This window comes from Palaemon carinicauda, chromosome 33 (genome assembly GCF_036898095.1).
Source record: "Palaemon carinicauda isolate YSFRI2023 chromosome 33, ASM3689809v2, whole genome shotgun sequence".
Lineage (NCBI taxonomy): Eukaryota > Metazoa > Arthropoda > Malacostraca > Decapoda > Palaemonidae > Palaemon > Palaemon carinicauda.
The window spans coordinates 8,357,745-8,383,209 of record NC_090757.1 but is presented as its reverse complement, the minus strand read 5'-3'; the positions used below and the strand labels follow the sequence as shown (position 1 = coordinate 8,383,209).

At 46.9% G+C, this 25,465-nt stretch overlaps 1 long non-coding RNA gene across 1 annotated transcript in view; it reads right to left on the bottom strand.

The window, feature by feature from the left end:
- LOC137626060 (uncharacterized) overlaps positions 1–9,070 on the bottom strand; it is a 66,490-nt gene extending 57,420 nt beyond the window's left edge. The window contains exon 1 of the long non-coding RNA XR_011040971.1: positions 8,314–9,070. This is a non-coding gene — a long non-coding RNA (uncharacterized lncRNA). The remainder of the gene's footprint in view (positions 1–8,313) is intronic.
- Between the last annotated feature and the right edge of the window lie 16,395 nt (positions 9,071–25,465).

The window sequence follows — 25,465 nt, the reverse complement described above, 5'->3', positions numbered from 1 at the left end:
TGTGGGGGGGGAGGGGTAGCAAGCTACCCCTTCCCCTACCCCCTTGCTAAATAGCGCGGGGGTAGTTAACCCTCCATAAAATTCTATTGGCTCGTCAATTTCAGCTACGCCGAAAGTAAACCCAATGTAAATAGCGTGGTTTTTATTTAAGTTACGGAACAGATTATTTTTGGGCTCAAGCCAGGTCATCCTGATGGAAGGTCCCTCCGGCAGCTTCCTACTGTATCCCGGGGTTCTAACCCCCGGAACGACTATCGTAAGATATCGTGTATGATTAGGGACGTATACACAGATAACCATAGATATCTGCACCCCTAACAGACTTAACCCAGTCTAGGAATCTAAGGAGGATGGGTGGGGAGCTGTTACATATACTCTCCCCTCATGGTACTATTTGTCTCTGATGAAGCCATTCCTTTGTTCGCAGCGTTCCTACAACCAATCAGTTTGTAGGAAACTTTTCCAAGCTAAAAGGACGCCCCTTCAAGTCAATGCAAAGGCATCTCAAAAAAAGATTGAGTTCTGTTTAGTAAGTGAATGAATAACATCAGACAACACCCAACATGATCAAGTACAGTACAGTACAGTCAGCCCTCACTTTTCAAGGGTTCATTCTTCGCGATTTCGCTCATTCGCATGACAGAGACCCGTATAACCTAATAAATAAAAAATCACATATTCACAGGTTCGCAATGTCACAGAGCAACGATTTAAAAAAGCCCATGCTCCTTTGCACGACTTACCTTTCCGCCCAGTACAACATTCCATTTCACGCTGACTCGGCCTCAGTTTTGCATTCTCTCTTCTCACGTGTACATCTCCCGCTACAATCCTTTTTGAGCAGAATCCTGTTTTCATGTAAAAATAAAGTGATGTATTTGTATACAATGGAACATACATCTACAGTGCATTACCCAGTAAATACAAACACTATATAGGAATGCGATTCCCTTTAGTACTGCGCAGGAGATGATGTATCAGGAGTTGCGTCGTGCTTCAAGACTGCGGCATAGAACTTCGTACAAAAAATGGTTAGTGGTCTGTATAAAATATGCACACTTAGTTAATCTTAAATTCAGTACTGTATCATAGTAGGCTATACATCTAGTACAGTACAGTATACAGTACTGTAATGTATAATACAGTATTGTTTATTCACTATACTGTACAGTACTGTATCATTGTAGGCTATATACTGTACAGTACAATATACAGTACTGCAATATACAGCACAGTATTGTTTATTCACTATACTGTACAGTAGTGTATGAAAATTACTTTATGTACTGTACTCTACAATATATAAATGTAGGCTATGCATGCAGTGAGTTGTCAAATAGTCCAAATTGTCCAAACGAAAACAGCAAACACTTACAGTACAGTTAAGGTGTACTGTAGTGATAGTACTGTACATATATTACAGTAATATACACAACAGTATCAGCGAGTTTTATATTAGATAGGAACAACAATGTTTTGTTGGTAGAAGTGTCTCGATGGCTACTGTAATGTTACATACTGTACTGTACTGTATCTTACCGTAGCCTTATCAAGTTCAGTACGTAATGTACATGTATGTACATGAGCTATGCACATGCTGAAAAGTTTTCATTAAATTAGAAATACTTATACAGTGATGCCTCAGGATACGAAAGTAATCCGTTCAGGATACACTTTCGTATCCTGATTTTTTCGTATCCTGAGTCGCGTTTTACATGTAAATAGCCTCATCCGTTCCAAGCCTTACGAAAAGACACCTTTTCTTTCATAAACACACTAAACTGTAGTAATAAACATGCAATGCAGCCATTTCTATCATTCAATAATTAACCCAACCGTTAAAAAAAAGCCTAATCCATTCCAGAAACCACCATGAGATTATTCAATAGTGTAGTTATAGCCTAGTTATCCCCTCCAAGCCCTAAGAAAACGGTCCGTTTTCTTTACTACTGTATAAAAGTTACGGTACTGTAGGCTATGTAAAGCATTTGGATCAGTGAAGGTGTATTGTTACCTGTACGTACACCTAAATTAAGGATTGATACCCTGAAAAAAAGGTTACAGTTAATTAGTGTAACAAAAAAGTTGAAACTTACCTTTTGATTGAGACAATGTCCGATAGCGAAGTCGCGGCAGAGGAGGATGGCATAAGGCAGAAAACATAACAAGTGACAGACTACGTACAGTAATTTACACATTAACACTTAAACTTTACAAAATAAAAAAATGGCAGAAATAATTAACACTTTACATTACGTATGGAAAACTATAAAATGAAAGAAAAAATTACTTTACCACTTAACGGTAACATAAAACTTAAAATTGAATTTTTTTTTTTCCTTTTTTATAACTTTACGCTTTTCATATTTTCTAAATTTCTTCTAATTCTTCATCACTTCCTCTTTTCTGTTTCTTTTCTTCACTTTCACCTTCGTCTTGGCCTACTAATACCGCTGGCCTCTTTAAAAAGAAACTATCCATTGAAGCTTGTTTCTGCCTACTTTTCAACACATTTCTAAAATGCGTTAGGCAAAAGTCATTGCAGTGTTGAAGCGCACAATTGGTATAAACTTTTACTGGATGTTCCTTTTCGACGTAGTCTGCCATTTTATGGAAGCATGCGAGAATTTCCTTAATGTCTGCCGTTTTCCAAAGTGTAACATCCTCCTCATCACCACTAGAGAACTGCTCTTGAACAACACTCATTTGCATCGTCTCCAACTCCTTCAGGTCTAACGTCGTCAACTCCTCGTGGTGCTCCTCGATAAGTTCATCTATATCCTCGGCGCTAACTTCCAGCCCCATGGACGTACCAAGACGTACGATGTCAGCCACCTCAGACTGCTGAATGTGTTTAGGATCGTCAACGATCTCGGCTTCGCCTCCAGGCTTCCCGAACCCCTCGAAGTCTCGTGCAGAGACAGCATCAGGCATAGCTTCCTCCAAGATGAGTTCAGGGTACCCCTCGAAACTTCCTGCCAAGCGAGATCGATGAGTTTGAGGCATATCACGATATTAAAGTGATCTTTCCAGAATTCACACAGAGTGAGGTTTGTACTCTCTGTGACTTGGAAACATCTCTGGAAGAGATGCTTCGTGTACTATTTTTTAAAATTTGAAATAACTTGCTGGTCCATGGGTTGGAGGAGAGGGGTGGTGTTAGGCGGTAGATATAGGACCTTATGAAGGAATACTCGGCCAGAAGATATTCCTCGAGGCCAGGAGGGTGAGCTGGAGCATTGTCCAACACCAGCAGACATTTCATAGGGAGGCGCTTTTCTTCCAAATATTTTCGGACAGTCGGACCGAAGCAGACATTCACCCAATCAATGAAAAGTTGCCTCGTTACCCAGGCTTTAGCATTCGCCCTCCACATCACGGGAAGGTTCTCCTTGATGACTTTGTGGGCTTTGAAGGCTCGGAGATTTTCTGAATGGTACACCAGCAGGGGCTTTATCTTGCAGTCCCCACTGGCGTTTGCGCAAAATGCAAGGGTAAGCCTGTCCTTCATAGGCTAATGTCCGGGTAGCCTCTTCTCCGCCATGATGAACGTCCGACAAGGCATTTTCTTCCAGAAAAGCCCAGTTTCGTAGCAATTGAAAACTTGCTGCGAACTGTAGCCTTTCTGCAGAGTCAACTCGTCGAACGTTTTAACAAAGGCTTCAGCGGCCTTCGTGTCCGAGCTGGCTGCCTCCCCATGCCGTACCACTGAATGAATGCCAGTCATTTTCTTGAATTTCTCGAACCACCCCCGAGAAGCCTTGAACTCTGGGGGTTCCTGCTGGGATGTTCCTTCTCCTGCCCGTTCTTCGGCCTGAGAACGGACGAGATCACCGAAAATGGCGGAGGCCTTCTGGCAAATTGTAGTCTCAGTGATGGTGTCTCCTGAGATCTCTTTGTCTTTGATCCACACAGGAAGCAGCCTCTCCATCTCGTCATGCACGTGGGTTCTCTTGTTGGAGAAAATAGTGACGCCCTTAGAAGGTGCCGCTGCTTTGATGGCCGCCTTCTGCTTCAGGATGGTGCCTATCGTAGATGGATTCCGGCCATACTCCTTGGCGATCGCACTTAAACACATGCCAGACTCGTACTTTTTTACGATTTCAAGTTTCATCTCCATCGAGAGTATCGTCGTCTTCTTCTTTCCTTCGGCAACATTCTTGGGACCCATGGCTACAATAATACGTACAGTAATATAATACACTACGTACGTTATATACAGTACTATGTATAGTAAACACTAATACAGTACAGTGCACAGTATCGTATGTTTAATAACGATAACACGTGGCGTACGAATGTACAGTACTGTATATTAACACTACGTCAAACAAGCGAAAGCACACATTGTCTGTTAACGATACCGCGGTCGGAACGAAAAGAGAGAGACAGAGATGAACGCCCGTGCGTAAGCAAGCTGGGATAGTTGCTGACCAATAGGAAAGCAGGATCTTATGGCGTCAGCTAGCATCTGAGTTGGGAGATAACCAATGGGTGAGCGGGAGGCTGTAAGTGAGTCTACCCAAGTTCAAAGTCTGGCGGCGGGCGCTTTTTAAAATTACTCTCGGCGAAGAGTTGGGATCTCGTAAGGTTTTCGTATCCTGAAATTTTATTCGTACACTGGGGCATAAAAATCTTCGAATCGCTTTTCGTATCCTGAATTTTTCGTAAGCAGAAACTTTCGTATCCAGAGGTATCACTGTACTGTGATAAAACCCAAGTAAAAACTATATTAGGCAGTACTTAGTGTGTTAATCGACAGCACGGAAGCAATGGACAGTGAGTTGGTATGGTTAGGGGTTATCCCACCCTGGGGCAGCAAGTATTTGCAAATTCTCATTCTTCGCGCCTGACGCTGTTACCTAAACCCCGAGAAAACGAGGGCCGCCTTATGCTGTAAATAATTTCATGTACGGAAAACTGTCATACAGTAGGTTGCAAGGAAAGCTGTCACACAACAGGTTGCAAGGAAGCTGTCAAACATCAGGTGGCAAGGAAAGCTGTCACACAGCAGGTTGCAAGGAAACCTGTCAAACAGAAGATTGCAAGGAAAGCTGTCACACATCTAGTTTATCCAATCGAACATGACTATCTGCAACCACATTCATTTAATCTACAGTGTAAGAAAAATCAAAATATCAAAACAATCAGCAGAAAACTATGTGTGAATTGCGCCGCGGCTAAAATCGAAGCGATTGTTCAGTTGCCTTTAGGATGGGTGGGGCCTACCATCACCTGGCCAGCAACTACTACCACCGCATTAAATACAAAAACTCCATAGCCTCAACCAATCAGCGACTTCTTATATAGCCAAGCTTCGTTATCATATTGCCTCGTGCACAATTTCTCATCAGTTTTAGGGCTACCTTGATTACCCCTTTTGCAGGGTGTTGGTGAATACTGCAACAACATAAGGATATCCAACATTGATTGTAAAAGTACAGGAAGTCACAGGCCCTTATAATTCAGATAAATCCACAGTGTTTCGATGTAATACAGAGATGTTGAATGTTCTCGTCAGACAGCTGATATTTCTAGTGATTCTATTGAAGATGAATGTGAAAATACCCCATATGAATATTCTGAAGATGAACATGTTGATGATCCAAGTTCAGATGTTAGTAGAAGTGGCTGATGTTGCTAATATTGGCAAAGGCCAAGATGTTGAAGGAGAAGCTGATGGTGCAGGGGCAGCTGCTATTTCTAGGAAAGGAAGAAAGAGGGTTCGTATTCCTTCAAACAGGTCTCAAAACATTGTAAAGTGCAATATGGGTGAGGAATATGGTATTCATATTCTATTGCAGGTGGGCTAAAAGGAAAACTCAAAATCTAGACCTATTATTCATATAAAAAAACTCCAGGAAATCTAATCACAGTTTTGCCACTTGACTGATTACGTAGATTGCTCATTAATGTAAATTCAATAATAATTAATGCTTTTATAACATTCCTGCGTTACAATAGTGTTATTTTTCAGCAATGTTACAAAAATTATCGATGTCTTCAATATCAACTTTACTAAAAGAACTTATATTACAGAAAAATTAATGTATAAAAATACATTAATTTCTCTTGCAAATATTGTAGGTAAAAATTTTAAATTTCTTGTAATTTTTTTTCACTAAACTATATCTGATTCTCTATAAAATAAGATAATAATCATTTAAATATTTAAAAAACAAATGACATGGTCTGTTGAAATTGTAATACTTTGAATAGATTTTCTGGCTATTTTAACTTTCAGCACTATTTACCCTCATGGAAATATACAGCTCATATATACTGTATTTACATAAAATTTACTAGTGTGCATATTAATTTTATATAAAACAATAAGTAGGCCTATAAAGCGCAATCAGCGACTTCATACCGCTGTCAATGAAGATTGTCAACATTTTACTAAAGTCTGCAGACCAAGCTTTCCTTTTCTTATACAGTATGTTAACTGTGAAAGAATCTATCCTACTGTATAATAACAATAATAACCAAAAATCCCTAGCTTGATCCAGATCACCTTCAATATTTAATGGGTTCTTCCAGAGTGTAATTCCTATCCGTGGTTAAAATTAGGTAACAATCAGTCACAAATTTTTGACGTAATCCTGCTAACAGATATATATAAAAAATACACCCAGGTGATTTTATAACCTTCTTGACAGAGGCAGTGAAATAAAAATAATTAAGCTTCAGATCTCCAATTGGTCTAGAATATACTATCCCACTGTGAAAATATATACTTTTCTTATTCTCTCATTAGGTTAGTGCAATGTAGGCTATATTGTGGGGTATGACTCAAGTCTCCAAGAGCCATCGCTTGGAGAAATGCTCCTGGAAATCTAAGAACAAATGAAAAAGCCATGCATATGGATTCCTGCTGCTTGCTTACAGTAGCCTATACATAATATATATATATATATATATATATATATATATATATATATATATATATATATATATATATATATATATATATATATACACACACATATATTTCATAACTTCAAAAAAATTCATTACCCTGTATAAACCAATTGGCGGCTGAGTTTTTGAGGTATTGTAATGGAATTAATTCACTTTAGATTTTAAACTTTTTTAAGGTTTCAAAAGATATAAACAGCAGCAGTAGCTTTTATTATGCCCAACCTCATTTATTACTGTTTTAATCTATTGAAAGGAAATTAGCTGTTTAGAACATCATAGACACAGAAGCATCATCAACAGATTACTGAAATGAACCCTACAAATATACTGTGCCATTCACCTGCAATTGACCAATATGGCACAGTATAGCATAGATGGTCAAAATGTTCTAACCTTAAAAACACTGAAATAAAATTCCATTACAGTACTGTACCTCTAAAATTCAGTAGCCCATCAGTATATGCAGGGCAATGAAGCATTTTGTAGTTTAAAAATATTCAGATAGAGATTTGCCTTAATATAAATGAAAAATATGAAGGATTAGAAGAACAGCATTTGCTCAATCAACAGTTGAACTTTAACATTTTGGTACCACAAAGTGAGGATTAAATCCATTATTGAAAGACAGGCTTCATAGTCCCATAACCTAACCTAAAGCAGGAAGAAAAGTGCTTAAACAGTACAGTAATAACATTACAGTTGGGAAAATGCATAAATCTTATACACTGCTGAAAACTTTTCCCCTACTTTTATGGGAGCCACTTTTATTAACCAAAATTTCACAAAATACTCGTCTCCTTTTACAAAATGGGTCAAAATGCCTCTCCATAAGAAAAATGCAAAATTATTTACTGCGTATGATGTAGTTTGCTTAGTGCTTGTTGACTAAAGCAGAAACAACCAGATAGCCTGCCATAACTAATATGTTTAGTTGATACAGAAATACATGCAAAATCAGCTTGGTTAGTTTAATGCCACTACGGTAAACACCAACCACCTACAAAATTCCACAGACAGCAACATTGCTGGCCTAACCCCAGTGGATCCTGGCCTTACCTATAATGCATACGGCAGATAGGTAAAGTTTTACTGTATTAGGCTATTCTTGTCGCGATAGCCATGCTTCACACCAACTAGTCTTACTGATCATAGCCTACAGTTCATGAAACAAAATAATAAACACACAAGACAAAACTTTTCTATCTTAAGATTTCTTTCTGCAGGCTTGCCGTGGATCAACTAAACTCTATGCCGTCTTGTGAATAATTAGTGAACCACAATTTACATAGAAGTCTGTACCTTGATTTGATGTATCAAAAATATGTACATAGGTCTTAAAAGTACATATTGTTGAACTAGGACTAGGCCTAAAAGTAATTAAGTCTTGCTTACCCAATACATAGAGGAGGTTCCGGATACACCATCATGTTCCAAAACTGTGTAAGGTCTTAGAAAACTTGATGTAATTTCCAGAGCATACATTTATCACCATCATTACTAATTAAAAACGTAATAAAAAGAAGCTTCGCTGTGCTGCCCGCATATCAGCTGTGCGCTTAGACTCGGTAGTCATCACACGCTATCGTAACATAACTAAGATCGGTTTTACACTTTCTTTAACTATACAATGATTAAATGAAACCAGAGTTGTAGGGTGGCCAATAGCAGATACGATTTTCTTTCAATCACAAACATATGACCATTAAACTAACCAGTTATTAACTGCTAAAAGACTAAGCGTTTAAAACTTATCGTCTAAAAATGTTGCAACTACAATTGATCGTCTAAAATCATGCTTGTCTGATTATTATCATAAATTGAATATAAGGTAAACAGGAATGCAGTCTGATATGTTTATTCTATAAACATTTTTTTTAAGTACACTCAAAATGGTTGAGACATTTGTAAAATTAAGTTTAGTGTCCTCCACGATAGTTTTTATTTCGACTGTTGTTACTGCATCGGGCATCCATTCCTCTTCTGTAGGACCTCCTGTTACCGCTAGCGAACGTCCTGATTATTATGTGCTTGTGGTTATTAATTATCGATATATCCGCGTAGTTATTATCGTATGAGTGCTTTTATTACGGCAGTGCCATTTTAAAGTGCTCCGTTTCGATGGTGCCTTTGAATTGACTTCGCCAGCTCCACTACGTACAGGTAAAGTTATGTAATACTGTAACAACAATAAAGGTGGGCCTGGCAGTGGCAACTAACATTCTCTCTCTCTCTCTCTCTCTCTCTCTCTCTCTCTCTCTCTCTCTCTCTCTCTCTCTCTCTCTCTCTCTCTCTCTACGTAGGTTTGGTAACTATCATTTTCGAAGAGCGGAATTTTTCCCGTAGAAAAATGTAGTTTTTTTCCTTGGTTACATTGCCCTGTAATACAGTACAATAATACACAGAAATTGCATGCTACGACATTCACTGTACTATGTCATATGATTACAGTATTGTCAACGCATAGATCTAAATCTGTATATAGAAATAAAATGTAGGCTACATACTCGCAGTTCAAAATAGGCCCACATCTTAGTTTTTAAGGAACTTCGATAAATTTATAGAAAAACGCTGAGCAATATTTCTTAGAAATAAAAAAACTTTTCCTACAAGAAATTATGTGCTTTCAACGAATTTGACCTTTATTTACATTGCAAATAAGCCGTTTTACCGTTATGGACTGCCCCCCTTCCCAATTGTTACAGGTGGGAACCTGTGATTTTGAGTTTGCAAAAACAGGAAAAAAACACGATTATTTAACACTTTTGAGATTGTCTAAGGGTATGGAACCTAAGAAACCTAACTAACCTAACCTAGTAGTTCCCAGGTCACAGCCCCTTGTGGGGGGCTTGCCTTCCAGACCCCCCTTCCAAAGTCACAAAATATTATTTAACACTTATGGTTTGTAAAAGGGTATAGAACCTAACAAACCCACCTAACCTAACCTAGTAGATCCCAAGTCACAGCCCCTAGCTGCAGACTTGCCTTTCCAGGTAACAAACCTTCCCAAGTCACAACCCCTAGCAGGTGGACAAGCGCCCCGGACCCCCCTTCCCAGGTCACTGACCTTCCCAGGTCACAAATAATATTAAATCACAATGAGTATGAAAAGTAAAGGTAACTAACAATTAATTGCTTACATTATCATTGAGACGTGGAAGGTTGGGGGTCACGGGGATCCTCTGCCTCCTGGTGTTGTTGTGGAGGATAGAGGCGACTGGCGGTGATGAAGAATTGGTTCATTAATGAGGCCTTTGGGTTGTGTGGAGAATGAAAAAAACCTGGCAAAATACTGACAGAAATATTCCAATTTATTAATAGATTTTTCGATACTCTCCTTCACTTCCCTCCACGGCCATTTGGTATTCTGAGCATGGGTGCCTGGGTCTGAGGGGTCGACAAAGTGTTCAGAGTGATTAATAGTCCTGTGCTCATAGCCCAGCTCACTAAACAAACTACAGTATATGCACCCCACTTGTCACTCATAATGATGCTACCTACCTTAATATATTTTTGTATTATGGGAATAAGGGTAGCAGCATCCCTTTTCTGAGGTAAAGGCTCAAGTAAAGGAATCAAAATAAATTTCTTGGACACTCGTTTGATTCCCCCAGACACCCATATCGAACTCAAATGCCTGCCACAGTTTTTCTTGGCCTTACCGAAGTGATATTCGTCAATCTCCACTACTAATGCATCACCACCAATAGCCTCTTGATTATAAAAAAAATTCTGTTACTTCAGAACAGAAACTCCACCAGTCAACACTCGTATTGGGTGAAATATGGAGGCATTCGATGACAGTTCCAGTGGTTTACGAAGAGAATAAGTTTCCACGGCTCAACATGGGCCTTGTCAAGGAACGTTCCTTTAAAAGCACTTACACTGTAGGCTACCCACGCCTACATCTCCTCTTTGCCTTTGCAATCTTCACAGAAGCGTTGCAGTAAAAAATGTGCTGGTCTTGCCTAAACACCATGTGAGAATCACACTTAATGCATTTTAAATTTTGCGTGATAACACAATGCGCTATTAAAAATTCAAACTGCACCAGAAACATCACGATATCTTCCATTAAACTTGGGTATAGCCTCAAGATAGTCAAAAGAACAGCCATTACACTTTGCTTCGTTGGACTCTATACCTAACATCCAACATGTAACATAACTACAAAGGGACTAAATACCAGCTTCCCTTCATTCTTTGAAGTACAGTACTGTATTCAGTCAAACACGGATACTCAAACAGGATACCAGTGGAATTTAAGCGGTAACTGTATTAGTCTGCTGGAACCCTTGTAAATCTTGGTTTTTGACTGAAGTCGTTCGTAATTGGTTATGAAACCATTATGTCATGATGATGTCACATCTCTCAGCCAATAAACGGATTTTGAACGAAACGAAAAATGTATTTTTGGGTGAGATAACCATGACGTCCTGATGGAAGGTTCCTTTAGCAGCTTCCTAGGGTATATTTGACTACAGTAGATATTCCCAGAGAATTAAACTAAAGGTTTCACAGAATTCTAACTTCTGGCGCGAGTATCCATAAGGTTTCCATTTAGGATATCGTATACTAACAGGGGATGTATGCTTGACACGCCACATAGCTATCTGCACCCCACATACGTTTACGCTTCGAGGGGGTAGAGTGGCAATTATGGGAGGAGCCGTTCCAAAACTTCTCCTCCTACGCTACTGTTATGGTACCTAGCGATGTAAACAAACGGCCGCCATATTGGCCGACGTCACATCCGTCCGCGCCAAATCCATTCCACCCGGCGTATCCGCCAGCCTCCAAAGATACAATAAGAAAGGGAGGGGCTTGGCAGGTCAGAATACTGTAGAGCAGTGGTTCCCAAACTGGGGGGCGCACCCCACTAGGGGGGCGTGAGGACGATACAAGGGAGGCGTGAAGTCATCTGCTCGAAATTACTTGTTGAATAATAAAATCATTAAAAAAACAAATATCTGTCATTACATACATGCATCCATCTCACTAAATTTGACCAGAAATTGTGCCTTAATCCCATAAGTATTTCCAAATATTATATGCCATGTTTTCAAATTATCTATTCTTAAAATTGCAACTCACTTTTGCCAATTTGCTAATGTTCAAACCTTTTTTTCATTCACTTTGAACCAAATGTTTCGTTTTTAGTTACTGGAATGTACTATTATTTGTTTGAGTGGCTTTCATTATTAAAATGTACAGTAATACAAACAGAAATCTGTTTTCCTGTACAATGCTAAGAAATAAATGTAAGAATCATTTCAATTAAAAAAAAAGAGAGGAGTGGGGGCGTACGGGTCTACTGGAAGCAAAAAGGGGTCGTCAGGTAAGATAGTTTGGGAACCACTGCTGTAGAGAGTTTCGGGCGGGTCCATCAGGACGTCATGGCTATCTCACCCAAAAATAGATTTTTCGCTTCACTCAAAATCAGTTTTTTGGGCTTAAGCCATGATGTGCTGATGGAAGTGTACCAGAGAATTAGTGTATCGTGGATTTTTTCCCAAATTCAATAGTGCCTTTGACTTCCAAACAATATTCCTTCGGTCTAATGACCATAGAGACCGTAACATCTCCGTTACATGTCACTCCCAATGACATAAGCTATGACATGGCTTCCTGCCCCTCTAGCAGGGAAGACCTAATTGGACGTAGGAAGATTTTGAAGTCACCTGGGGAAGAAGACTCAGCCTTGGACGTGGGACTTGTTGGTCTTATAGACATGTCCTGAGAGATAAGTACTTTTTGTAGGAACAAAAATATCACATTTCTTAGGTGAGTATCTCCACCAGGAGCAGTATAATAAGATGAATTATAATGCTGATAAAATTAGGATAATTAAAACACTAAAACAGTAGTATATTTGGTTATAGTAGGGCGAAATAAGACGCATTTGATAGCGAAATTTCAATTTATTTGGTGGAATTTCGCAATAAAATGGAATAAGATAACTTATTTAACATAAAAATATTTGGATACAGACATAGGCTGGAGATTGTCGAAGACGAAGGTGTGAAATCTGAAACGAAGATCTTGCCACAACACACGTAAGTTCTGATGGAACTGGATAGTCTTTGAAATCTGAAATACACTTGATGTCCAATGAACATGTGGCACACATGTACGAGTCTATGTCAATTCACCTTAAGGAGGAACAGTCTCTAGTGACACTGAGTTGCACTTAAAACACTACGTATCGCACAAGGGTCAACACAGGCACCCTTTGAGTTAGTGTCCCGAATAACTCGCTGTCCTTCGCAGTGTTAAGCAGCAGGTTTTAGTACACTACCTGCAGCTACCACAAAATGCTTGAGTTCTTGCACCTGCTTCGCATAGTGTTTGAGGAACACTTTCGAGGATTTCCAGCCTGTTAAGGGTCGGAGGCTCTCGAAATCCATACTTTGGAAAAAGTTAAGGGAAGAGGCGACTTTTCTAGGATCATGACCAGCGGGTGTACTGTCAGGATCCGCTCTGTTAATAAAATAGGTGATCTTCGCCCGTAATTGTTTGAGTGACAAATCACTTCCCGATGTTTCGCCTTTAAAAAGTTGTCCTCCGCCAAGGTCTATAGTTCTACGAAGATAGACCTTAAGACTCTCTACTGGGCATAGAGAGACATCTTCTTCCAGAGGGCAGATTCTCCAAGGGCCCCACCTCTTGGTTGGGAGCTCATTCTTTGCCAGAAACATTGGGTTAGGGAAGAGGGTAAGTTTCACTGTCTCGGCGAACTGTATCTGGCCCTCCTCTCTAGATAAGGCCACTATTTCGCTGACCCGCACTCCCGAAGCAAGCGCGAAAAGAAAAATCACTTTTTGGGTCAGGTCTTTCAGAGGGCAAGATTCATTGTCCAGGCTAGAGGCAAAATGAAGCACCTTGTCGAGAGACCAGGAGATAGGTCTCGGTGGAGGTGCAGGATGGAGTCTAGCACATGCTTTTGGAATTTTGTTAAATATGTCATTGGACAGATCAACCTAGAAGGCATAGAGTATTGGTCTTGTCAAGGCCGATTTACAAGTGGAAATAATGTTGGCTGCTAGGCCTTGTCCATGAAAGTGAATGAAGAAGGACATACAAAAATCCATAGAGATTTCCGAAGGATTCTTTTCCTTGACAAAGGACACCCACTTCTTCCAGGAAGATTCGTATTGCCTTCTGGTAGACTTTGTTTTGTATTCCTCTAGGAAGTCTAAGCCCTTCTTCGATATTCCAAATCTTTTCTTCACAGCTAGTGAGAGAAAATCATGAGATGAAGGTCTCGGGTTTTCCTTAATGAAGCGCAGACAGTCGACTTCTGGACCTGCTGGGAGAGAACTGGGTCCAGCAGGGGGATTAGCTTGGGCTTCAGTTCCAGGATGAGAGGGAACCAATTGCTCCTCAGCCATTTGGGAGCCACTAGGGCTGCCGTTCCCTTGAAGGTTCTCAGCTTGGTGAGGACTTTTAGCAGAAGGTTGGTTGGAGGGAACAGGTAAATCTTGGTCCACCTGTTCCAGTCCAGGGACATGGCGTCCACCGGTTCCGCCTTGGGGTCCTCGTATGGGGCCACATAAAGAGGAAGTTGGTTGTTGTTGCTCGTCGCGAAGAGGTCGATTTGCAGTTCCGGGACCTGATGGGAGATGAAGGAGAATGATCTTGTGTCTAGGGACCATTCCGACTTTATCGGCTTGTCTGTGATAGAGCGTCCGCCGTCACGTTGCGGAATCCTTGTAAGTGAACTGCCGAGAGGTGCCATTTTTTCCTGTCTGCAAGGCGGAAGATGGGTAATAGCACCCGGTTGAGATGGGGCGATTGTGAGCCCTGACGGTTGAGACATCTGACCACCACAGCGCTGTCCAGGGTGAGGCGGATGCAGATCGAGGGATGAGGGGACAGTTTCTTCAAGGTAAGAAGAACCGCCATGGCCTCCAAGATGTTGATGTGAAACTTCTTGAATAGGGGAGACCATGTTCCTTGAACCTGTCGTTGGTGGGAGTGACCCCCCCACCCTTCCAGCGAGGCATCCGTGTGGATGGTGATCGACAGGGGTGGTGGTTGGATAAGAATAATTCTTCTTAGGTTCTTTGTCTCCGACCAGGGTTTTAAGAGTGAACAAAGCGTGGTTGGTAGGGGTCTCTTGAGATCTCTTCAAGCGATGGATGCGTTTCGTCTCCAGACTCCCAATGCATCCTTTAGTTGTGCTTTTAGCACTGGGTCTGTCACTTAGGCAAACTGCAGGGAGCCGAGTACTCGTTCCTGTTGTCTTGAGATCCATTTGGATTTTAGAAGTCTCTTGACAGATCCCGCTATTTCCTTCCTTTTCTTCAGAGCGAGGGAAAGACAGTGTGACTGAAGATCCCAGTGGATTCCCAACCACTAAAACTTCTGAGCTGGAGACAGTCGAGACTTTTTGGTGTTGATTTTGAAACCCAGATGTTCCAGGAACTGGGTCACCTTTTTGCAGGTGATGTCGCCCAGATCAGCCAATCGTCCAGGTAGGCCATCACCTGGACGTCTTAAAGACGTAGCTGTTGGACGATCGTGTCTGCGAGCTTCGTGAAGATTCTTGGGGCCACGTTGAGGCCGAAGGGCACGGCCCTTAAGGCGTATTGTCTTCTTTGAAGCCTGAATCCTAGGTAGGAGGAAGCTTGATGATTCATTGGAACGTGCCAGCAGGCATCCACCAGGTCTATGGAGACTGTGTAAGCCTTGTGAGGCAGTATGGCCCTTATATGTTGAAGGGTCAGCCTCTTGAACTTGTTCACAATGAACTTGTTGAGGGGGGATAAGTCCAGAATGACTGTGAGTTTGTATGAGTTTTTCTTGGGAATGCAGAATAGCCTTCCCTGGAACCTGATGGACTTTACCCTCTTGATCACCTTCTTGTTCAAGAGTTCTCGAACATATTCTTCCAGAATGGGGGTTGATCCTTGGAAGAAATGATGAGGGACTGGTGGAGGTGATATCCAGCTCCAGCCCAGTCCTTTCTTGACGATGCTGTGGGCCCAAGGATCGAAGGTCCAGCGATCCTGAAAGTGGCGGAGTCTTCCTCCCACCGGAAGCACTTCATTGCTTCTGGTTTCCCGAGGGCTTACCACCTCGGCTGCCTGCTCCTCTTCCTCCTCTTCCTCTGGAAGGACGTCGAGAGGAGTCTCTGCCGGAGCCTCTACCCTTGGGGCGAAAGGTAGTGGTCTGCCTGTCTTAGGCTGGGATGAAAACTGGTGATTGGGACACCACCGGCTGAGGGACCAATTGAAAGGTCTGTTGTGGCTGAGCCACTAATTTAGGAGTAGCGGGAGCCGGAAACTGGCGTTTAGCCTGACGCTGTTGGGGGCGTGACTTGTCGGGTTTCTTCTTAGGCTGGGGGCCCTCATCCTGAGAAGACTTCCTTTTGTGCGACAAGCCCCACTTATTGAGAAGGTTCCTATTCTCGGTGGAGGCTCTGTCCACAGTCTCTTTCACCAGATCCACGGGAAAGAGATATTTGCCCCAAATGTTCGAGGAGATCAGTTTCCGGGGTTCGTGTCTAATGGTTGTGTCCGCAAACACGAACTCTCTACATGCCCTCCGAGCCTTGATGAGGCTATATAGGTCCTTCAACAAGGTGGCGAGGTGGGTTTTCGCGAGGACCATGTAGACAGTAGGGACCCGAGTATCGGAGGACATTGTCTCAAGGACCACCTGAAGAGACAGAGAGGCAGCCAGCCTCTCTTTGGTGTCCAATTCCCGACGGAGGAGGTAATCCGTGAGCTTGGGAAGGTCCTCGTTGAACTGACGTCCGGCGACGTCAGGTTCCAGCTTCCCAACCGAGAAAGTTAGCTGGATGTCCTTCCAGCTCTTACCGTCCAGGGGTAAGGCGAGGGAGAGAGGCCTACATTCCTCCAATGTAGGGCAGGGTTTGTTCTCCTCCACCGCCTTTAACACACCGGTCAAGGCCTTTTCAGCCAAGGGGAAGACCATGGTGGGGGAAGCAAGAAATAACGGGTGCTTCTTGCTTAGGGCTGGCACCTTTGAATTGGTGTAGCCCCTGCTTTTGAGGCAGTTGGCCAGCAGAGCCTGAGCCTTGGAGTGCTCTAGCACGATTACCTCCTTCGGCTCGGTCTCCTCCTTGGAGGATGGCTCAGACTTCAGACGGACGAAGCAGTCCGGATAGGCCTCAAAGCTAGGGTAGAATTCCACCTCTTCAAGGGGAACAGCACCTAGCTTAGCGTTAATCACGATATGTCCAGTGGTGATAGGCATATATTTCACATGCCACCAGGGGTTCGTCACCGAGCACTCCGGGAGATCCTTGACGGAAATCTCCTTGGGCGCCTTTTTCAAGCCCAGTATCTCCTTCTTGATGTCCGCCTGCCCCTGACGGAGCTTTTCATCCAGGAATGCCATCAAGACCTGAAGGGTATCCTGGGAACTTGCTGGGGCGGGTACTGGGGTGGCCGATGTGGAAGGAATTGGCTCTGAGGTCGCAACCGAAGCCACAGAGGGTGTACGGGCAATCTCGCCCTCAGAATCCGGGGACTCCACGAGGTCCTCTTCTTCCTCCTGACCCCCTTCCATGAGGGTCCACTTGGTGTCATCGGAGACCTCCGACATCCTCTCCACCTCGTCGAGGTGACACTGACTAAGGGCGGCCGAGTCATCCGGCTCGACCGTTAGTTGGGCGCACGGGATCTCCTCTTTGGGGATGACGGCATCCGCAGATGCTTTTGGGAAGAGCATGGCTCTCATCCTCTCGCTTGGGAGATAGGGCCCCGTGGCGTTCTTTTGAAACCCACGCACCCACTTGCGCAGGGTCTCTCGGGCCTTGTCCCTAACCTCCTTAGACGGAGGGTTGTCAAATGCCTCATCCAGCAGTTTCTTGCACACGGTGCAGACCTGCGGGTCCCAATAGCGAAGGTCCCCTTTCAAGGTGGAACAGCCGGCATGGGATCGGCATGCCCTGTGACCATAAAAGTCCTGGCGACGAACGCTGCAGAAGCCGCTCTCACACTTCACATACTCCTCTTGTAAAAGAAAGAGGCTATGAGTACTTGAAAGTCAATATGAAAGTTACTTAATTTAATCTTAGATTAGAACTAAGTTTAATTATTTATAATATACAGTAAGATTCCATGTATAAGCTTAGGATAGTTAAGCTAGAAAGGAAGGTAGGGAAGACACATACTCGTGCATCCTGCCCAGTCCATTGCCGTGACCTCTCAACGTAACTAATTCCAGAGGGCTAAGTATGCCCTGGGAGGAAGAGGAACACCCGTGGGGGATGAGCCAAGCTTAGTCTTCCTACAGAGAATTAGGAATGATGGGAGGGAAAAACTGAGTTCATTCAGTTAATTGAGAAGGAGGGGTATCCGAAACTCTCTTCTATAGGATAGGTCCCGGCAAAAGACTGCACATAGATGCACAGAATATGCTGGAAGATTATTTACTGTACAACTATACACAATAGTTTTCAGTTTAGGGTATCACAATACCATAAGAGTACTGGCTATCATCCATAGCTGCACAATAATCCCTGCCGGCACCAGGCCGGCAGGAGTAAGAAGTGACTGTCCACTATAATGTACCTGAGTGTTGCCGGCAGCCCGGCGGCATGGCGGGGGCCCGACCAGCGCCGGCGGATCTCCATTAGGGAGGAACCCTTCTAAGCCAGCAGTCTAAGTGGCAAGGAGAAAGGGTGACGCTATAAGGTGATGGCAGATCGCCGGCATGCCGACGGTTCCGACAGCCGGCAGGCAACCGGCAGCGGTATACCAACAGGATACTGACATGACAAAGGTACTGGTAGTAGATGGGCGCCGGCGAGCCGGTGGCCCTCCCCCCCCCTCGGCGGCAAGTCGGCAGTGATATACCGACACTGTCTGCATTCAATGAGACAGGTAGGAAGTCGGAGTTACCGCTGGCAGGCGCCGGGAGAGAGGGAGCGGCAGTGGATCAGCACTGACAGAGAGAGAGAAAGTTTAGGAGGGGAAGGGGGGAAAGGGTAACTCAGTACCCAAACTCTTTCACCTCCGGAAGGAGTGTTCAAATGAAAGGAGGGGTGAAGCCTTTCATCCGGCGGCAAGGGGCTGCCGGCGGCTAGGTTGCCGGTGGCGGCCCAAGGGAGGGCCGCGGAGCACTCAAGAGGGGGAGGTCCTCCGCCGGCAGACCGACCAGCAATGGCAACCCTATAGATCGACTATTAAGAGGGAAGCATAGCAGAACGGACTAGCCGATGAGGGGACCGAGCCGGACCTACAGGTCGCCGGCACACGGCGGGAATGTAGGCCAGCGGACAGGGGTGTGATGGCAGGCCAACACAAAGGGATAGAGTGGGGAGGGGGAGAGGGTCCCAAGAGGAAGGGGGTGCAGGAGGGGCCAAAGTCCCCTACTGCATACCCCATAGAAGGGGATTTTGTTCAGGGCTAGCCTGTCTAGGCTGGAAGAGTACATTCTCCAGCCTAGGGTAGGATAGCCCAGAGTAGGTACAGCACTAGTGTCCTGTCCTGAAGTATAATGAAGCAGAATCCCCATGGCTGCCTAACCTAGGTTAGGAGAACCAGTCTCCCAGGCTAGGTAAGGCATGGGAAGGACAAGTCGCTAGGCCACAGGGAGGAGGGGTTGTAACCCAACCAAGTGTGGACTAGGGGGCAGGGCTAAGCCCTCCCCCTTCATTCTCCAAAGGACCAGAAGGGGAGTACATTCCCCTAAAGGAGGGATGGAGGCGAACGACTGATACTCTGAGGGCTGTCCCAAACTCAAAGCGCACATCTATGGCCAGGAGAAGGGGCAGAAGGGTCCTAGCATAACCTATACGACAGTATCGAGGATAAGGAGGCTAGGGTGTAGCCTAGGCTACCCCAGAGGGAGGAAATTACCTAGATAGGTAACCGGGGGGGGGGGAATGAGGAAGCATATAAGAGCTCTAGCATAGGGTAGGTGCCAGGGAGACGACTACCAAAATCGAAACCCCTATATACTTCCCCGAAGGTGAATAATTATGTATGCAATCACTGAATCTTGTATGTATAATGCCTGAATCTTCATTTGTTCCATAACCGAAATACAAACCACGCTATTTACAAAGGGGTTTACTTTTAGCGCAGCTGAAATGACGAGCCAATAGTTTTAACGAGGGTTAATTATCCCCGCGCTAGTTAGCGGGGGGTGGGGAAGGGTAGCTTGCTACCCCTCCCCCCTCCACACACCGGTGACTTGCTTCACTTCACTTTTTGGCTCGGCGGTGATCAGACGTGTCTGCTCATCGCCTTCGTGACAGCCTTTAATTTTCTGCTTTTTCTTTTCAGCGTGTGTGTTGGTTGGAAGTTGACCTTCAGTTATTTTCTCTACAATGCGTACATGCCCTGGAGTTTCCGGCCGTCCTTGTGGGACTTTCATGTCGGACGTTAATACGGATCCACACACCCTCTGCCCTCAATGTCGGGGCCGACGGTGTGACCAGGAGAACATGTGCTGTGAGTGCAGGGAGTGGTCTGCCTCCCAGTGGGAGAGGTTTGGCCGTTTGCGTAAGAAGAAGTCCAAGAGAGACTGTTCTCCTCCGGGGTTAGCCTTGAAGGAGGAAGGTTCTCGGGACTCTTCTTCCGCCGCCCAAACCTCCTCCGAAGCTCCCCCTCGTCCGCCTCCTAAGGAGAGTCGGCCGAGTGGGAGCGCAGGCCCTTGTTCTGTTTCCCGACCTTCGGTGGGGGGAGAGGGCGTCGCCTCCCATAGCGAGGCGGTTCCCCCTCCTCCTCCGGGGAAGGTTATTGATAATGCCTTATCCAGTGATGATCTTTTACAGATTTGGTCGTCCCTGGGGCTTAAGGGCTTGCCCTCCAGGGTCGCTCTTATTGACCTTGTCTCGTTGGGGGCCGCTGTTAAGCAGTCGTCGGTGGTAGCAGAGGTAGACCCTCTGTCTATTGTCGACGTCGTGGTGACAGAGGCCTCCGACGTGGCTGGGCCTTCCGCCGCAGGTGCTGTTGCGGGTGATGGTGCTAAAGGCTCTCCTCCTCCTTCCGTACATCTTTCGAAGGGGGAAGTGAGTCCTTCGGTCTTGACTGCTGCTCAGCTTCCTTCTGAGGGAAGTGCTTTAACGGAGACTCCCCTTCGGAGGACCGATGGTCCCGACGATCTCCCCCGAGGCCGCCTCCGCCGTAAGGCTCACCGTCCTCTACGCCACAAGGGCCTCCCTTCCCCTTACATGGGGACTAAGAGGCGCCTTTTTGGGTCTTCATCCTCCAGGGGGGACTCTCCTCGTCAGCCTCAACCTACAGCTCCGCCCTCCTTGAACCTCTCTGCAGACCGCTCACCATCTCCTGCCAGATCTTCGCCTTCTGGAGAACTCGTCACCCGACGGGCAACGGTCCCTTCGGGGCTAAGGGATCCTTCCCTTACGCGAGCAGTGCTAGCGCACAAGCGCTCTCCTGCTCGCCAGCGCTCTCCTGCTCGTCGACGATCTCCTGCTCCCCAAGACTCCTGCTCGTCGGCTCTCTCCTGATGTTCGCCCCCCTCGCCAGCGCTCTCCTGCTCGTCAGCTCTCTTCCGAGCGTCAGCGCTCATTTGAGGACCTTCGCCCTGCGGTCTCTGACCACCCTTTAGTTCCTGCTGAACTCCCTGCTCACCATCTGCCTGGTCCTGTGGCTACGCAACATCGTGCTGCGCGTTTGTCAGAAACACATGTTCGCCAACGCGCCAGCGATCTCCCAGTTCCTGCTCGTGAACGCGCCGCGCCACCTGTCCTTTCACATGACACGCGTCGACCTTCTGCTCGCCAGCGATCTCCAGCTCGCCAGCGATCACCTACGCGCCAGCGATTACCTCCTCGCCAGCGTTCACCTGCTTACCAGCGCGCACAGGCGATCTTAGTATCGCCTATTCAACAGCGACAGCTAGCGCGCCGACGTTCTCCAACGCTCCTGAAGGAACATGGTTCGCCAGCTTCTAGCTCGCCATCGCGCGATCGCCCGCCTGCGCATGCTGCTCGCCATCGCTCGCCATTGCACGATTGCCCTCCTGCGCATGCTGCTCGCCATCGCTCGACCCTGCACGATCGCCCTCTTGCGCATGCTGATCACCATCGCACCCCATCACGAGATCGGCCACCTGCGCATGCTGCTCGCCATCGCTCGTCCCTGCACGATCGCCCTCCTGCGCATGCTGCTCCTCATCGCTCCCCCCTGAACGATCGCCCTCCTGTGGATGCTGATCACCATCGCACCCCATCACGCGATCATTCACCTGCGCATGCTGCTCGCCATCGCTTACCATTACGCGGTCATTCACCTGCGCATGCTGCTCACCATCGCACACCAGTGCGTCGACATACCACATCGCGCCATCGCCAACTTGAGCGACTGCACTCACCAGCTCGTCATCGATCGCCTGTGGATCTACATCGCCAGCGATCTTCCTCACTTACGCGGCAGCGCGTTCCCTCGCCGTCGCGCCAACGCTTGCGTTCATCGCCTCGGACACGCGTTCATTTACCTGCCCACCCTCGCGCCCACTCGCCTGCGCGCCCGCACGACCGCTCGCCTGTGCGCCCGCGCGATCATCCACCTGCGCGCCCGCGTGATCGCTCGCCCGCGTTCCCGCGCCACCATTCGCCTTCGCGCGACCATTCGCCCTCGCGCGACCATCGTTCGCGGCGAATTCCACAGCCGGTGGTAGCAGCAGGAAAGCATGCTCCTAGACGGCACTCGGGATCACCTCCATCCAAGCACAGGTTGGTAGTGCAGGATGAAGAGAGGTTAGTACAGCATTCTTCCCCACCTTCTTTTCAGGCAGGTACCGTCGTGTCCACTCCAAAGGATCGCCCGATCCCTTTCCCTTTAGCGAGGATTTCGGACTCTGTGTCCTTGGAGCAGCAGACTTGGTTTGGTCCGCTGGCACGGGCGTTAGTTAGGGTTATGAAACCAGCACTCGCCGGCCAGGGTAACAAACCATCAGCTGTCTCTCCTACGCTGAAGAGAAAGAGAGGAGTGGACTTCGTGGTGACTTCCCCCAGGGCGAAGTTGGCTCCCAACAGGTCGGTCGCGAAGATCCCTTCTCCTGCACGAGTACTCTCTCCTTCTCCTGCGGACGAAGCCTTTCCGTTCTCAGGTGAGTCCAGTGGGGCGGTAGTCTTCCCCTCGGCACCAGGGGGGGAGACTTCGCTTCAGGCAGGAGAATCGTCTCGTGAGGAAGGGGCCCCTCGAACCTTGTTGTTGGGATCCTGTATCCCTCCCAGGAGGGAATCCAAGGATTCCAAGACCGTCCCTAAATCCTCTGCAAGGATTCGTCAGGAACCCACGACTACCCAGGGGAATGTCCACGTATCACCCCAGGAAGAGATTCCTGGGGCAGGAGACTTAGCTGCCAGACCGCAGGGAGGAGAACAGCAAGAGTCCGAACATGCCTTCTGGCAGGTCCTAAGCCTGATAAGGCAACTTAACAGACTTACGGATCCAGTCATCGCCCCCCGTGAAGGCAAAGACACGATTCTGGATGAAGTGTTTGACGTTCGGAAGGCCCCTAAGACCAGTGCAGCTCTGCCCTGGTCTCGGGGGCTGAAGAGTGCCAGGGCTAGGGCCAACGCTCAGCTCGCACTTCTTGCTTCCTCCAGTCGTTCCACTGCCGGGAACAAGCTCATCCCTCCTCCTCGCCTTCAGCAGAGGAGGTATTTCGAGATCCTGGGTGAGCACAACCTCGCTCTTCCTCTCCATCACTCTGTGGAGGAGCTGGCGAAGGGAGTTCCCTTGGAGAAACTCTCTGCCCGGCAGGTGTCGTTCTCGGCGGCAGAGATCCTTAACCACGAGAAGGTCGCTAAGTGTGCCATGCAGGCCACTTCGTGGCTGGACTTCTGGCTAGGATCTCTGGGCATCCTATTGCGATCGGAGGATTTGTCCAAGGAGACCAATAGGAAGGCCCTAGAGACCTTCTTGCTCCCGGGCACCCGCTCCATCGAGTTTTTGGCGCACCAGGTTACCACCCTGTGGGCCAACTCGGTGTTGAAGCGTCGCGATGCTGTGTCCGAGAGATTCCATCCGAAGGTCCCCGCCGTAGATGTGTGTAGGCTCCGACATGCTTCCCTTCTGGGGGAGAGCCTGTTTGAGCCTCAAGACATGGTGCGAAAAGCTGAGAAGTGGAGGAAATCCAGCACGGACTCCCTCCTCAACAGGGCCCTTACAACTCGGCCCTATAAGCCTCCAGCCCCGCCACAACAGCAGCAACAGCCTCGTAAGGCTCCCAAACAGGCACCGGCAGCTAAGAGAGTGGTGCCTAAGCCCCAGCCCTTTCCAGCCAAGGTCAAGAGGGGCGGTAAGTCCTCCAGGGGAGGCAAGACTCCTAGGGGTGGCGGCCGCGGCCGCAAGCCCTAGGGGTGGCAGTCCCCCTGCATGTCCACCTGTGGGGGGATGCCTTCAGCGTTGCGTCCGCAGGTGGCAGCAACACGGGGCCGATGCTTGGACGGTCTCAGTGATCGGCCAAGGTTATCGCGTCCCGTTCACGACATCTCAACCTTCCCTGACAGCGAATCCAGTGTCGTTGAGCTCCTATGCCACGGGATCGGCAAAGGGGCTGGCCCTTCAGGCCGAAGTCGAGACCATGCTCGAGAAGGGTGCTCTCCAGGAGGTCGTGGACGGCTCCCCAGGCTTCTTCAGTCGACTCTTTCTTGTAAAGAAGGCTACTGGAGGCTGGAGACCCGTCACTGATCTCTCAGCTCTGAACAGGTTTGTCAAACAAACCCGGTTCAGCATGGAGACAGCAGACACGGTCAGACTTGCGGTGAGACCACAAGACTTCATGTGTACACTGGATCTAAAGGACGCGTACTTCCAGATCCCAATCCATCCGTCTTCCAGGAAGTACCTGAGATTCTGCCTAGACAACAAGATCTACCAGTTCAAGGTGCTGTGTTTCGGTCTCTCCACAGCTCCTCAGGTGTTCACCAGAGTGTTCACCCTGATTTCATCTTGGGCGCACAGGAACGGCATTCGTCTCCTTCGTTACCTGGACGATTGGCTGATCTTAGCAGACTCGGAGTCGACCCTTCTTCGGCACCGAGACAGGCTTCTGGATCTTTGCCAGGATCTGGGGATCGTGGTAAACCTCGAGAAGTCCTCTCTGCAGCCGTCCCAACGACTGGTTTATCTAGGCATGCTAATAGACACCAATCTCCACAAAGCCTTTCCATCAGACGACCGGATAGCCAGGCTGAGGAGGGTGGCGGAACCTTTCCTCAGGCGAAAAGAACTCCCCGCCCAATCGTGGTTGCGTCTCTTAGGCCACCTATCCTCCCTGGCCCGTCTGGTTCCAAACAGCCGCCTCAGGATGAGATCCCTTCAATGGCGGCTCAAGTCCCGGTGGAATCAAGGATCCGATTCCCCGGAGATTCTGATCCCAATGGGGTCTCTGGAACAGACGGACTTGCGGTGGTGGCTGGCCGACGAGAACCTGCGGAAGGGAGTGAGTCTTCTCGTCCTCCCCCCGGAATTGACTCTGTTTTCGAATGCGTCAAAAGAAGGGTGGGGGGGGGGGGGCACGTTCTGAACCAGAGGACCTCAGGCCTTTGGTCAGAATCAGAAAAGTGCCTACACATCAACCTGCTAGAATT